General features: G+C 39.3%; 1 pseudogene; it reads left to right on the plus strand.

The window, feature by feature from the left end:
• The first annotated feature begins 1,600 nt into the window (after positions 1-1,600).
• LOC125997191 (tripeptidyl-peptidase 2-like) lies at positions 1,601-6,956 on the plus strand (annotated as a pseudogene).
• The last annotated feature ends 6,161 nt before the right edge of the window (positions 6,957-13,117 follow it).

A 13,117-nucleotide genomic window follows, 5' to 3' on the forward strand; every position in this document is an offset into this window, starting at 1 on the left:
GACACAGAATAGTCTTACTTATCTGTGGTATTTAAGAAAAATAAAGTACTTTATTGTAATAATACCCAGAGACAATAGAGATGAGGGTTGAAAGGACAGACTCTCTATATGAAGCTTATTACAGAAATAACTACACTAACAACTATTATGACAATGTTAATGAGTGGGAGAAGTAGAATGCCTGGGTATTCTCAATGAGTGAGAAGTAGAAGGTTAGGGTCGGGTAGGAGGGAGATATAGGGCATTGGTGGCAGGAAGGTTGTACTGTTGAAGGGGGGGCATACCTTCTATGACTGAAACCCAACTACAAACATGTTTGTAATCATGATGCTTAAATAAACATATAACTATAATATAAAACTGAATCAAATTTGGAATATGAGATAGAAATTTTTTCTCAGTCAACAAGGAATTTTCATATCATTTTTGCTTTTCTTTTTTTTACCATATTATTATTTTCTGACTTTCATATTTATTACCTTCCCCAACACATAACATGTAAGCACCACAACAACAGGGGACTTTTCTTTTAGCATTGTGTTCTCCAATGCCTAATATAATAGTAACATTTTGATGAAATGAATTACTCTATGAATAAATATAGTTTATACACAACTTGGTTCTGAGTTAGTCTCTTCAGAAATGCTAGAATCAAAGGTCATAATTTTAGGTATATCTTTGTATTTATAAATAATTTTACCTGAATCATCCTATTTAATCTTTGCAACAAAACTATTTGGATGACATTTCATTTTAGGGCTCTGAAAAAGAGCATCTGCAGTTCATACAAGTAATAAATGTGGCATCAAAACTCAAATCCAGCTTTGGCAGTCCTCCAGTTCTATGCCATATTCTCAGATATCTTATCAAAATTACAACCAACCAACCCAGCCTGAAAAATAACCTCAGCCAAGTGATAACCTGCTGATCCACAAAATCATAAGTCAAACAAGCTTTATTCCTTTGAACAAAAATTTTGTTTATTTTTTATTACTTGTTTGATTTTTTCTTTTACTTTTGAATGGGAAGAGATTACTTACAAATCTACTAAGAATAGTTTAATTTTTAATATTTCTTGCTATACTTGGTTGTTTATCTCTGCATGGCAGGCATTGAGTACATGTTTGCTTGTCTGGAAGCTTCAGCAAAATATTTCTCTTTGTTAACCAAAATCATATAAAATAATTTCAAACAAGTTCAAATTCAATTTCATTCTTTTCTATGTGTGTGACAAGGCATAGATACAAAGGATTCTCTGCCCATTGGATTTAGTGAATATCTTTCTGTGTAATTGGAAATCTTATTCTTAACAAGATCAGACAGCTTTCTGAATACCAGCGAACATGCTCCTCCCCCCAAATTTCTACCTAGGCTTAGTTTATGGACTAGCCTTTGACAATAAACCACTAAAGGAAAAGATAATTTATTCAACAAGACCATTTAGTACCAACATTAAATATTTCTTAAATTAAAACAAGCCATATAATTTAATCTAGTTTTTAAAAAATACTTTTTTGTTACATATAACTTGAATCTATATTGACCACAATTTAGATATCAAAATATTTTGGAAAATTTCACATATTATTCTTTGAGAGTTATGATATATGAAGGTATGTATCTACAGAGTGAAGCCAATTTTTATTGCATATGTTACTTTTTATGGTATGTGAGACTTCTGTATTTGCCTTTACATAATAAGGGCTTATAAAATATTGACTATTTTCATTACCAAAGAAATTTTCTACCAAGTTGAACCAAGACATATTTTGCTTACTTACATCAAAATAATTGTTGTATTCTCCAGTGATTTTAGCCTATAAGCAACACTCATATTTTGTAGCATTTCTTCCATTCTCAAGAGACTGGCAATGCTCTGAAGACATTTCATTGGCATAGATCTTAGAAATAAAAAGTGTCTAGTAGAAGTTTAGGTCATCCACACTGGATATGTGATAATAGATACCAAATTTTGTTTCTATTAGACATCAAGGCTCAGTTGTGAATTATCAGATTAATCTTTCTCAAAATGGACAATACAGTTCTCCCTAGTACAGGTATTACTGGAAGGATAGTGGCTCCATAGCAGTTTTTGGTGTCATTAGGAGTTCTTTCTTTTTGTTTACACAAACATGTAGGTTTCCTATGTACTCAGTAAGGCGTTAGTATGATTTTTCAAAAGTAGGAGCAGTAGAGTTCGCCTGGCAGATCGCCCTGCTCATTGCTGTGCTGGACACGGGCGTCGCTGGGCATGCAGATCACAAGGGACAGAAAGCCGAAGATCGTTTACATCACCGACACTACGGGAAGCGGGGATGTGAACATGGCCACTGTGTTGGAGGCAAAGGACAGTGAAGTCACTGGGCTCTCAGGCCCTGTGCTGAAGATTCCTGCAAGTTGGACAAACCCCTCAGGCAAATACCACATCGGCATCAAGAATGGCTATGACTTCTACCCCAAGGCGCTCAAGGAGCGGATGCAGAAAGAACAGAAGGAAAAGATCTGGGACCCTTGTTCACAGATTGGCCCTGAGGAAGCTTGCAGGAAACAAGAAGAATTCGATGCTGCCAACAGCTGCCAGTCTCAAGCAAATAAACTGATGAAGGAGGAGCTTCAAAGGCAGGTGGAACTGCTCAACTTTTTTGAGAAGAAATACAGCAACACAGGCCCCGTGTATGACTGTTTGGTCTGGTACCACGGTGCCACCTGGAGAGCTTGCATCGTTGGTGAACATCAATGAGTATGGCAACCTGCTCTTGGTCTTCACCAGCGGAGGGGCTCACGGCACCCATGTGGCCAGCATTGCAGCTGGGCATTTCCCAGAAGAGCCTGAGAAGAATGGTGTCACTCCGGGTCTCAGATTCTGTCCATCAAGATTGGCGACACACACCTCAGCACCATGGAGATGGGTACAGGCCTTAGCAGAGCTATGATCGAAGTTACCAATCACAAGTGTGATCTCATCAACTACAGCTATGGGGAAGGCACCCATTGGCCAAATTCTGGGAGGATCTGCGAGGTGATCAGCGAGGCCATGTGGAAGCACAACATCATCTATGTGTCCAATGCAGGCAACAATGGGCCCTGTTTGTCCACAGTCGGCTGTCCCAGCGGCACCATGTCCAGCGTCATAGGTGTTGGAGCCTATGTTTCCCCTGATATGATGGTGGCCGAGTATTCTCTGAGGGAGAAGTTACCTGCCAACCAGTATACATGGTCTTCCAGGGGACCCAGTGCGGACGGTGCACTCGTGGTGAGCATCAGTGCCCGGGGGGAGCCATCGCCTCAGTCCCCAACTGGACCCTGCGTGTGGACATAGCTCATGAACGGGGTGTCCATGTCATCCCCCAATGCATGTGGCAGCATTGCTCTGGTTCTCTCAGGACTGAAGGCAAATAACGTGGACTACACTGTACATTCGGTCAGGCAGGCTCTGGAAAACACTGCTGTGAAGGCCGATAATATCGAAGTGTTTGCACAGGGCCACGGCATCATTCAGGTTGACAAAGCTTATGACTACCTCGTCCTTAGCCAACAAACTTGGCTTCACCATCACGGTGGGCACCAACCGTGGCATCTACCTCCGGGACCCAGTCCAGGTGGCTGAACCTTCAGACCACGGTGTTGGCATTGAGCCCGTATTCCCTGAGAATACCGAGAATGCTGATAGAATATCACTTCAGCTTCATTTAGCTCTGACTTCGAATTCATCTTGGGTTCAGTGCCCTGGCCACCTGGAGCTCATGAACCAGCGTAGACACATCAACATCCGAGTAGACCCCCGAGGCCTGCGGGAAGGCTTGCATTACATGGAGGTGTGAGGCTATGACATTGCAGCCCCCAGCGCTGGGCCCCTTTTCAGAGTCCCCATTGCAGCAAAAGTCAATGAGGCATCGCACTACGACCTCGCCTTCACAGACGCACATTTTAAACCTGGGCAGCTCCAATGGCATTTCATTGAGTGTTGTGTATGTAAATATTTTGGGGGATTACTATATTACTCACCCTAAACTGATTTGTGATTGTGCCCTACCCTAGGGTGTGACCTGGCATTCTGCCCCCACCCTAGGGTGGTACCTGATTTTGCTTCTACTATTGGGTGGTATCTGATCCCACCATTGGGTGGTACCTGATTCTGGAGGATAAAAACAAGGGTCTGTGGAAGGCCGAGGCTTTTTGGCTGGAACTGAAGCTGAGTCTTTGGACTTCAGTCTTGTCCACCGAATAAAGCGAATATTTCCTCGAGCCTGACTGTCTGCGAGCTGTTTACCCGCCGTTTCATTTTAGAACCGTCTCGGCTAGACAGGGTGGCAGACGTGTGCTCCGAGCTGGAAGAGAAAGGCCTCATCCTCCATCCCTCCATCAGTCAACCTCTTCAGGGGCTGATTTGCAACAATTGAGGTCCCTGAGGGTGCTACCTGGGCCGAGGTCACTGTGAGCTCGTGTTCCTCCGATGTGTCTGCCAAGTTTGTCCTGCATGCTGTTCAGCTGGTGAAGTAGTGCCATGAATTCTATAAGTTCTGCTCCCTCCCAGAAAAGGGCATGCTCACTGAGGCCTTTCTTGTCCTAGGCGGGAAGGCCATTGAGTTTTGCATTGTCCACTGGTGGGCCATTCTGAGCAACGTGAATATTGACTACACCATCTCCTTCCATGGCATTGTGTACTTGGCTCCACAGTTGACCATTCATGCATTGGAGGGAATCAACCATTTTGATGTCCAGTCCTCTCTGAAGTACGAAGATCTGGCTTCCTGCATCACCCTCAAGAGCTGGGTCCAGACCTGTGCCCACTGAGTGCAAAAACAAGACCTTTAGGATCAAGAGATGTTTTGCCAATTAACTGTCAACTTTATGACATGGTCCTGACATACAACTTCCATCAGCCCAAGAGCAGGGAAGTGACTCCAAGCTGCCCACTGCTTTGTGAGTTATTGTACGAGTCGGAATTTGACAGCCAGCTCTGGATTATCTTTGACCAGAACAAAAGACAGATGGGTTCCGGCGACCCCTACCCACACCAGTACTCGTTGAAATTGGAGAAAGGAGATTATACGATTAGACTCCAGATTCGTCATGAGCAAATCAGTGATTTGGAACGTCTCAAAGATCTTCCATTTATTGTTTCCCATAGATTATCTAATACCTTGAGCTTAGATATTCACGAAAATCAATCTTGCACTTCTAGAAAAAAAGAAATCAAGCAGTTTGACCTTGCCGCCCAAGTACAGCCAGCCATTCTTCGTCACTTCCCTACCCTACAACAAAATCCCGAAGGGGGCAGGCCTCGGGTGCTACCTTGCAGGATCCTTAACCCTGTCTAAGACTGAACACAGGAAGAAAGTGGATGTTATCCCTGTTCTCTACTACCTAATTCCCACACCCACAAAGACCAAGAATGGCACCAAAGAGAAAGACAAAGAGATGCAGAAAAGGAGAAAGATTTAAAAGAAGAGTTCACTGAGGCTCTTCGGGACCTCAAAATTCAGTGGATGACAAAGCTGGATTCTAGTGACATTTACAATGAGTTGAAAGAAACGTACCCCAATTACCTTCCTCTCTATGTCGCATGACTTCATCAACTGGATGCTGAAAAGGAACTCATGAAGAGGCTGATGGAAATCGTAGAGGCTGCCAATTCTGTCATCGCTCACATAGACCAGACGGCACTGGCTGTGTATATTGCCATGAAGACCGACCCCCGGCCCAATGCCGCTACTATAAAAAATGACATGGACAAGCAGAAGGCAACCCTCATAGACGCCCTGTGCAGGAAGGGCTGTGCTCTGGCCGACCACCTCCTGCAGACCCCTGGTCAAGATGGGGCTGTGGAGGAGGAGGGCGAGAGCTTGCTGGACTCACTGACCGACATGTACTGGAAGACCACCAAGTGGACAGAGCTCTTTGACAGCAAGGTCCTCACGTTCACATATAAGCACGCACTAGTGAACAAAATATATGGGAGAGGCCTCAAGTTCGCAACTAAGATCGTGGAAGAAAAACCAACAAAAGATAACTGGAAAAATTGTATTCAGCTGATGAAGTTACTTGGCTGGACCCACTGTGCGTCCTTTACTGAAAACTGGTTCCCCATCATGTACCTGCCTGATTACTGTGTTTTCTGAACTAGGAACCACGGCTTGGGAATTAATTTTTTTTAAAGGAAGTTTTATAGTGAATGGATATAAAGCGACTTTGTGGCATTTTTAGTCTACTGCATGTTCTCCTCCACTATCTGATCCCGATTATTAAAATAATGTGTATTTATCAGAGGATTCACAGCTTGTGGTTGCATCCATGTGACCCGAGGGCACCGGCCTCCGGGTGATCATTCTCGAGACCCGCCTGTGGGTCACAGCTGGTCCACGCAGGCGGGGTTTTTGAAAACAGGGACATTTAAGTGCAAACCTGTACAATTCTATTTTTTATTTTTATAAGAAAACAGGGTTTTAAACATACTGGACTTTAATTATTTTTTTCAATTGTATGAAGGCCTTAAAAAAAAGCTACATTAAGTGTAGCTAAAATTATTTATTGGACTAAAAAGCAACAGTGCTTTTCTTGACATAGATTTTTCTTTTTTGTTTATTTGCCCTTTTTGCCTCCTTTTTTGTTTGTTTGTTTTGGCAAACGTTTACATTCAATTAAGGGGTACAGAATACAAATAAACAATGAAACTAGCACAAATATGTGACAGTTGCTGGAACAAAACTTTTATCGCTGATCTTCCCAGCTTGGAATTCTTTCAGGCCAGCCTTTTCTCATATTTTTGTGACGTCCAAAGCATCCGAATGAACTCATGATTCATGTAAAAGTGCCAGACTGCTCAATCTTTTATCAGGTATTGTAAAGATACATATGGTATGTTACTTCAAGTGGAAATAATGGAAACATGTGAATATAAGTGCAAAACAAAGGTCACTATATACCATATGCATTCTGATACCTTAATTTTTTTTATAAATAAAAGTGACTATTGAAGCTTCTTAAAAAAAAGTAGGAGCAGTAGGTACAATTTTCTTATTATAAAAGTAACAGCAAAATCCAAAAACTTATGTAAAGTTCTCATTAATTTGATACTTTATTTTACTATTTTGTCCCCCAAATAAAGATCCTATTGAAAAATAGTTGGAAAAGAGGTTGTTCATTTGGAAAGAACTTAAAGTACCACTATTTAGATGACTTAAGCATGCATTTAAAAGATGCTTAGATTTCACTAAAGACTCTTAGAAACAATAAACCAATGGAACAAAGTAACAGGCTATAAACTCATTTGTTGCATTTTTAGATGCAAATAATTAAGAAAAACAAAAATAGAGGACACATAGATTACTGAAATGAAGGCTCCAAAGATCAAATATTTAGGAATCAACTAACTAACAGATATGAAAGACTCTGACCTTTAAAACATATGACATTTATTAATTATGACATTTATAAAAGAAAAGTAAAAGGAAAGCATAGAGTAAATAAAAAAGTATAAATGTTCATAAATTGGGAGAATTAACATAGAAAAAATAACAATTCTACAGAAAGCATTATTCGTATCCTCTATGCAATTTGCATCAAAATTTAAATGACATTTATCAAGAACTTAAATGAACACTACTAAAATTTTTATGGAATCATAAATACTCTCCAAATAGTCACTCATGGACACTTTGGTTTGGATTCAATAATTTTATATCGGTCTCCTGTCCTGTCACCTGACACTCTTGGGAGTAGGCCTAAAAGAGGCTCCAGAAAACTCACTCTCCCAGAAGCTCATTCTAGGGCGGGAACACCAAGGAACTGCGATATAATGTGAAAATCGGCTATAAGCAGTACTTTGCAGAAGACAGGTCCCCTGTTTGTGAAGTCAGGCTGGGAAAATCTGTGAAACAATGCCTGCCCTGGGGCCCGACTCTAAAAAGTTGTGAGTGCTACTACCTATGTGTGTCTGAATCCTGTCCTGTCATGTGAAATGCTTGGGAGTGGGCAAAAAGAGGCTCCAGAAGAGCACTGCCACTCTGCTTCGCTATGCGGCTGTGCACTCTTTCTAAGGAAAGAAAACCATCGCAACAAGAAGAAAAAAATCACACTAAGAACTGTGCTGGATCACTGAAGCCCAGCATTTCTCTCCGGACTGTCTTCTCTGCTGCATACTCAGGCCTAAGATTTGATCCTGTGAGAGGCTTCATTCACAAAGGACTCCCCTCTTTTGGAGGCAAGGTGACCCACCCAGAAAGTGTAGAGCCAGAGGAGTGTGGCTGCCTGCATCATTTAGTCAATGAATACCACCGCAACATGTAGAAAAACCCACAACACAAGTGTGACAATGGGGAAACAATGCAGGCCAGCATCAGACATAGAGAATGAAGATGACAATTCTGATGACCAGATAATGACCAACCAACTAATCAACCTCTCAGATAAGGACTTTAGACAAGCAATATGGAAGATGCTCAAAGAACTCAAAGAAACCATGGATCGAGTTGAACAGAACACTAATAAGAACCAAGAAAATATGAAGACAGAAATTACAAAACTCCAAACTGAAATAACATGTTAACTAACAGGCCTGAAAAACTCAGTAAACAAATTGAATGACAAAACGGATAAGCTCTGGGACTGGGTAACAGAAGCTGAGAATAGAATTGGTGCTGTGGAAGAGAAGATAAATAACAATTCCATACAGCAGGAGAAATTGGAAAAAAAACTTAAAGCAAATAAACAGACAATGGAAAAATTAGTCAAAGAATGGGAACAGATGAAAATAGAAGTCTATGATAAGCTCAACAGAAACAACTTAAGAATCATTGGAGTCCCAGAGACCCAGGAAGAAAATTTCCAGGAAAAATCAACGGTCAAGAAAATCATTAAAGAGAAACTTCCAGAGCTAAAGAATATATGTGATCAAATCCTGCATGCTCAGAGTACCAACCAAAAGAGACCCCAGAAAAAATACCCCAAAACACATCCTAGTCACAATGATGAATCCCACAGATAGAGACAGAATTCTGAAAAACAGCAAGATCAAAAAGGGAAATTACATTCAAGGGAGCATCCTTGAGATTTACAGACCTGTCACCAGAAACACTCAATGCCAGAAAGCAGTGGTGGGATATTATGACAAGACTGAATGAAATGAATGCTTCACCTAGAATACTGTACCCAGCAAAACTTACTTTCTGGTTTGACAAAAGAATACATGGTTTCACAGACAAAAAACAACTCAGAAAATTTACAGACTCAAAACCAGTCTTAAGAGAAAAACTGAAAGACCTAATTTAAGAGAAGACTAACCAAAAGACTAACCAAAAGACACACCAAATTTTGATATAAAGAGGGCATTAAATCCCTGGACAATTCTTTCTCTCAACGTCAATGGACTAAATGCACTAGTTAAGAGACACAGAGTGACTAAATGAATCAAAAAACTCAATCCAACCTTCTGCTGCCTACAAGAAACGCACCTGAATAATCAGAACAAACATAGACTCAAAATAAAAGGTGAAGAAAAATTATTCAAGCAAACAACACCCATATAAAAGCTGGAGTGGCCATACTAATATCAGATAATGCAAACTATATACTCAGGAAGGTTGTAAGGGACAAAGATGGACATTTTATATTAATCAAGGGGTACGTAGAGCAGGAAGAATTCACTCTCCTAAACATATATGCACCGAATGAGGGGCCAGCAAAATATTTAATACAACTGTTGATAAATATGAAAAATAATAGCAATAACAACACAATAATTGTGGGGGACCTCAACACGGCTTTGTCAACACTGGATAGATCAACCAGACTGAAACCCAACAAGAATATACTAGACCTGAGAAGAGAAATGGAAGAAAGAGGCCTAGTGGATATCTTTAGGACACTCTATCCCCAGAAACCTGGATACACATTCTTCTCCAATGTACATGGGACATTCTCCAGGATAGACTACATGCTGGCACATAAAACATACCTCCATAATATCAAGAGGATAGAAATATTGCAGGCTACCCTCGCTGATCACAAGGCTCTGAAATCATTTGTGGATTCCAAAGGGACACAGAAGAGAAACTTTAACACTTGGAAGTTAAACAGTCTCATACTGAATAACCAGTGGGTCCGAGATAAAATTAAAGAGGAAATCAAAAAGTTCCTGGTAACAAATAATAATTAAGACACAAACTATCAGAACTTATGGGACACAGCAAAAGCAGTACTGAGAGGAAAATTTATAGCTTTGCAAGCACACATCAGAAAGGAGGAAGAGGCTTACCTGAGTAGCTTAATGAAGCAGCTCATAGAACTAAAAAGTTCTCAACAAAAGGACCCAAAAAAGGGAGACAGAAGGAAATAACAAAGCTGAGCACAGAAATCAACAAGTGGAAACCCAAAAAACAATCCAAAAGATCAACAAAAGCAGAAGTTGGTTCTTTGAAAAAATAAACAAGATTGATAGATCACTGGCAAAACTAACAAAGAAAGAGAGAAACTTGACAAATCTTATTAGGAATGAAAACCGAGAGATCACTACTGATATGGCAGAGATTTAAAGGGTAATCAGAAACTACTTTGAGAAACTCTATGCCACTAAAAATGAGAACCTGGAAGAAATGGATAAATTCTTGGTCTCTTATAATCTTCCATGGTTGAAGGAAGAGGATGTAGCATATCTAAACACCCCCATCACTATAAATGAAATTAAAATGGTAATCAAATGTCTGCCTTAAAACAAAAGCCAAAGCCCAGATGGATTCACTAATGAATTCTTTCAAAGTTTTCAAGAGGACTATTACCAATCCTGGCAAGACTTTTTCATGAAATTGAACAAATGAAAACACTTCCAAATAGCTTTTATGAAGCCAACATCACCTTGATACCTAAACAGAGATGCTACAAAAAAAGAAAATTACAGACCAATATCGCTGATAAATGCAGATGCAAAGATCCTCAACACAATTCTGGCAAATAGGACTCAGTGCCTCATTAAGAAGATTATCCACTAAGATCAAGTAGCTTTCATCCCAGGAATGCAAGGATGGTTTAACATCCGTAAATCTATCAACATAATACACAACATCAACAACAAGAAAAATAAAAACCATGTGATCATATCAATAGTCACAGAGAAAGCATTTGATAAGGTCCAACACCCATTCTTGATCAAAACTCTCAGCAAGAGAGTTTCTTTCTCAATATACTTAAGGCCATTTACCACAAGCCAGAGGCAAATATTCTCCTCAATGGAAAAAACCTGAAAGTTTTACCTCTAAATTCTGGCATAAGACAAGGCTGTCCTCTCACAACTCCTATTCAACATAGCACTAAAATTACTTGCTATAGCGATTAGGCAAGGAAAAGATATCAAGGGAATCCAGATAGGAAAGGAAGAAGTGAAGCTCTCTTTGTGTGCAGATGACATGATACTTTACCTAGAAAACCCTAAAGTCTCTATGAAAAAGATTCTAGAAACAATAGACATATATAGCAAAGTGGCAGGCTACAAAATTAACACACAAAAATCAATGGCTTTTCTATACACCAATAGTAATAAGAAATGGACATTATGAAAACAACCCTATTTACAATAGTGCCACACAAACTCAAATATCTTGGAATCAACTTGACTAAAAATGTGAAGGACCTATACAAAGAAAACTATAAAACTCTGCTCCAAGAAATAAGAGAGGACACACAGAAATGGAAGCTCACCACAAACAGGAATGAGTTTAGTTTGAGATATAACTACATTTTGAGCTATCCTAATAATGAGAATGTACGAGGGGAATAGAAAGCCTGTCTAGAGTATACAGGTGGAGGTTGGTTGGGGAGGAGGGAGATTTGGGGATGGGAATGTTGCACTGATGATGGGTGGTATTCTTTACGTGACTGAAACCGAAACACAATCATGTATGTAATAAAGTTGTTTAAATAAAATATAATTTTATATCAAAGCTATTAATGTTCATTCTTTTATAAGTATGTTATATAAATTATAATATAACTAACAGATAATACAATTAAGTAACTTAATTTCTCCTTCCCCAAATGAAAAATTTAAACTTCTCATTCCTGTTTAAAATGTTTGAAAGCTCCTGTGTTGCCTCTTTGTATGCATCACATGTTTTTCTGGTAATTACCATCCTAATATCCTTTTTTGACAATTGTTTTATGCATCTGGCTGATCTCATTCAAAGTTTTTAGTCCTGAATGAAGTTAGTATTAAATCTACTAATAATACAAAGTATTAATTTATTAGTGCTCCAATTATATAAGACATAACATTTGTTACTAGAATGATACTGAATATTGCTTTACCTTCACCTTTTCTCTGATGTGGGGTTATTAAATGTCCACTATTTATACTAATAATGTAATGTATTCAAACTTCTGTTGTATGGTGCTATTTAACACTGCCTAGAATATGAATGAGAGAAAGCCAACAAAACACTATCTGAGAGCTCCTGCATTTCAAAAATAACTTGACTATAAAGATGAATTGTTGTAATATGCCACTGGGAGATAATATTCTCCATTTAGATACCAAGATGCTATTCAGAAATTGATGCTCTGATCACTAAAACGTTACCATCACTCACTTTACAGAAAATGTACTATTACTTGTTAATTGCTTGCTTGGCCACTCATTATTAATAATTGAAGCCTTCAATTTCTTCTTACAGTGTAATCCAATTCTACACATAACCATTTAGAATAATATTAACAAGAACACTTTTCATAAGGAGATGCACTTGTGTACCACTCTGTTAAAATTGAAAGCAAAGGTTTCTGTAGGTGTGAAGAAGAAATCTGTACTGGATTTAATGATATATTAAAATAGCACTGGAGAGACAGTACAGTGTGCAAGGTTACATAAAATAGACAGCATGGCATATAAGGACATTTCAAAACAGTATCTCAGAGAGTACAGTTAGAAGAGAGCATGACCTGGATTCAATCCCTGGAAATACGTACTGTTCGCTAAACACTATCAGGAGTGACCCCAAGCACAGAACCAGGAAAAAGCCCTTAGCACGACTAGATGTGGCCTCAAAATAAAAATCAAATAATAAAATTAACCTGTATGGTAAATGTTACCTACTCCTATTTTAGTAATAAAGTATTTTAGCTCAAAAGG

The sequence above is a fragment of the Suncus etruscus genome, chromosome 19, assembly GCF_024139225.1.
Source record: "Suncus etruscus isolate mSunEtr1 chromosome 19, mSunEtr1.pri.cur, whole genome shotgun sequence".
NCBI lineage: Eukaryota > Metazoa > Chordata > Mammalia > Eulipotyphla > Soricidae > Suncus > Suncus etruscus.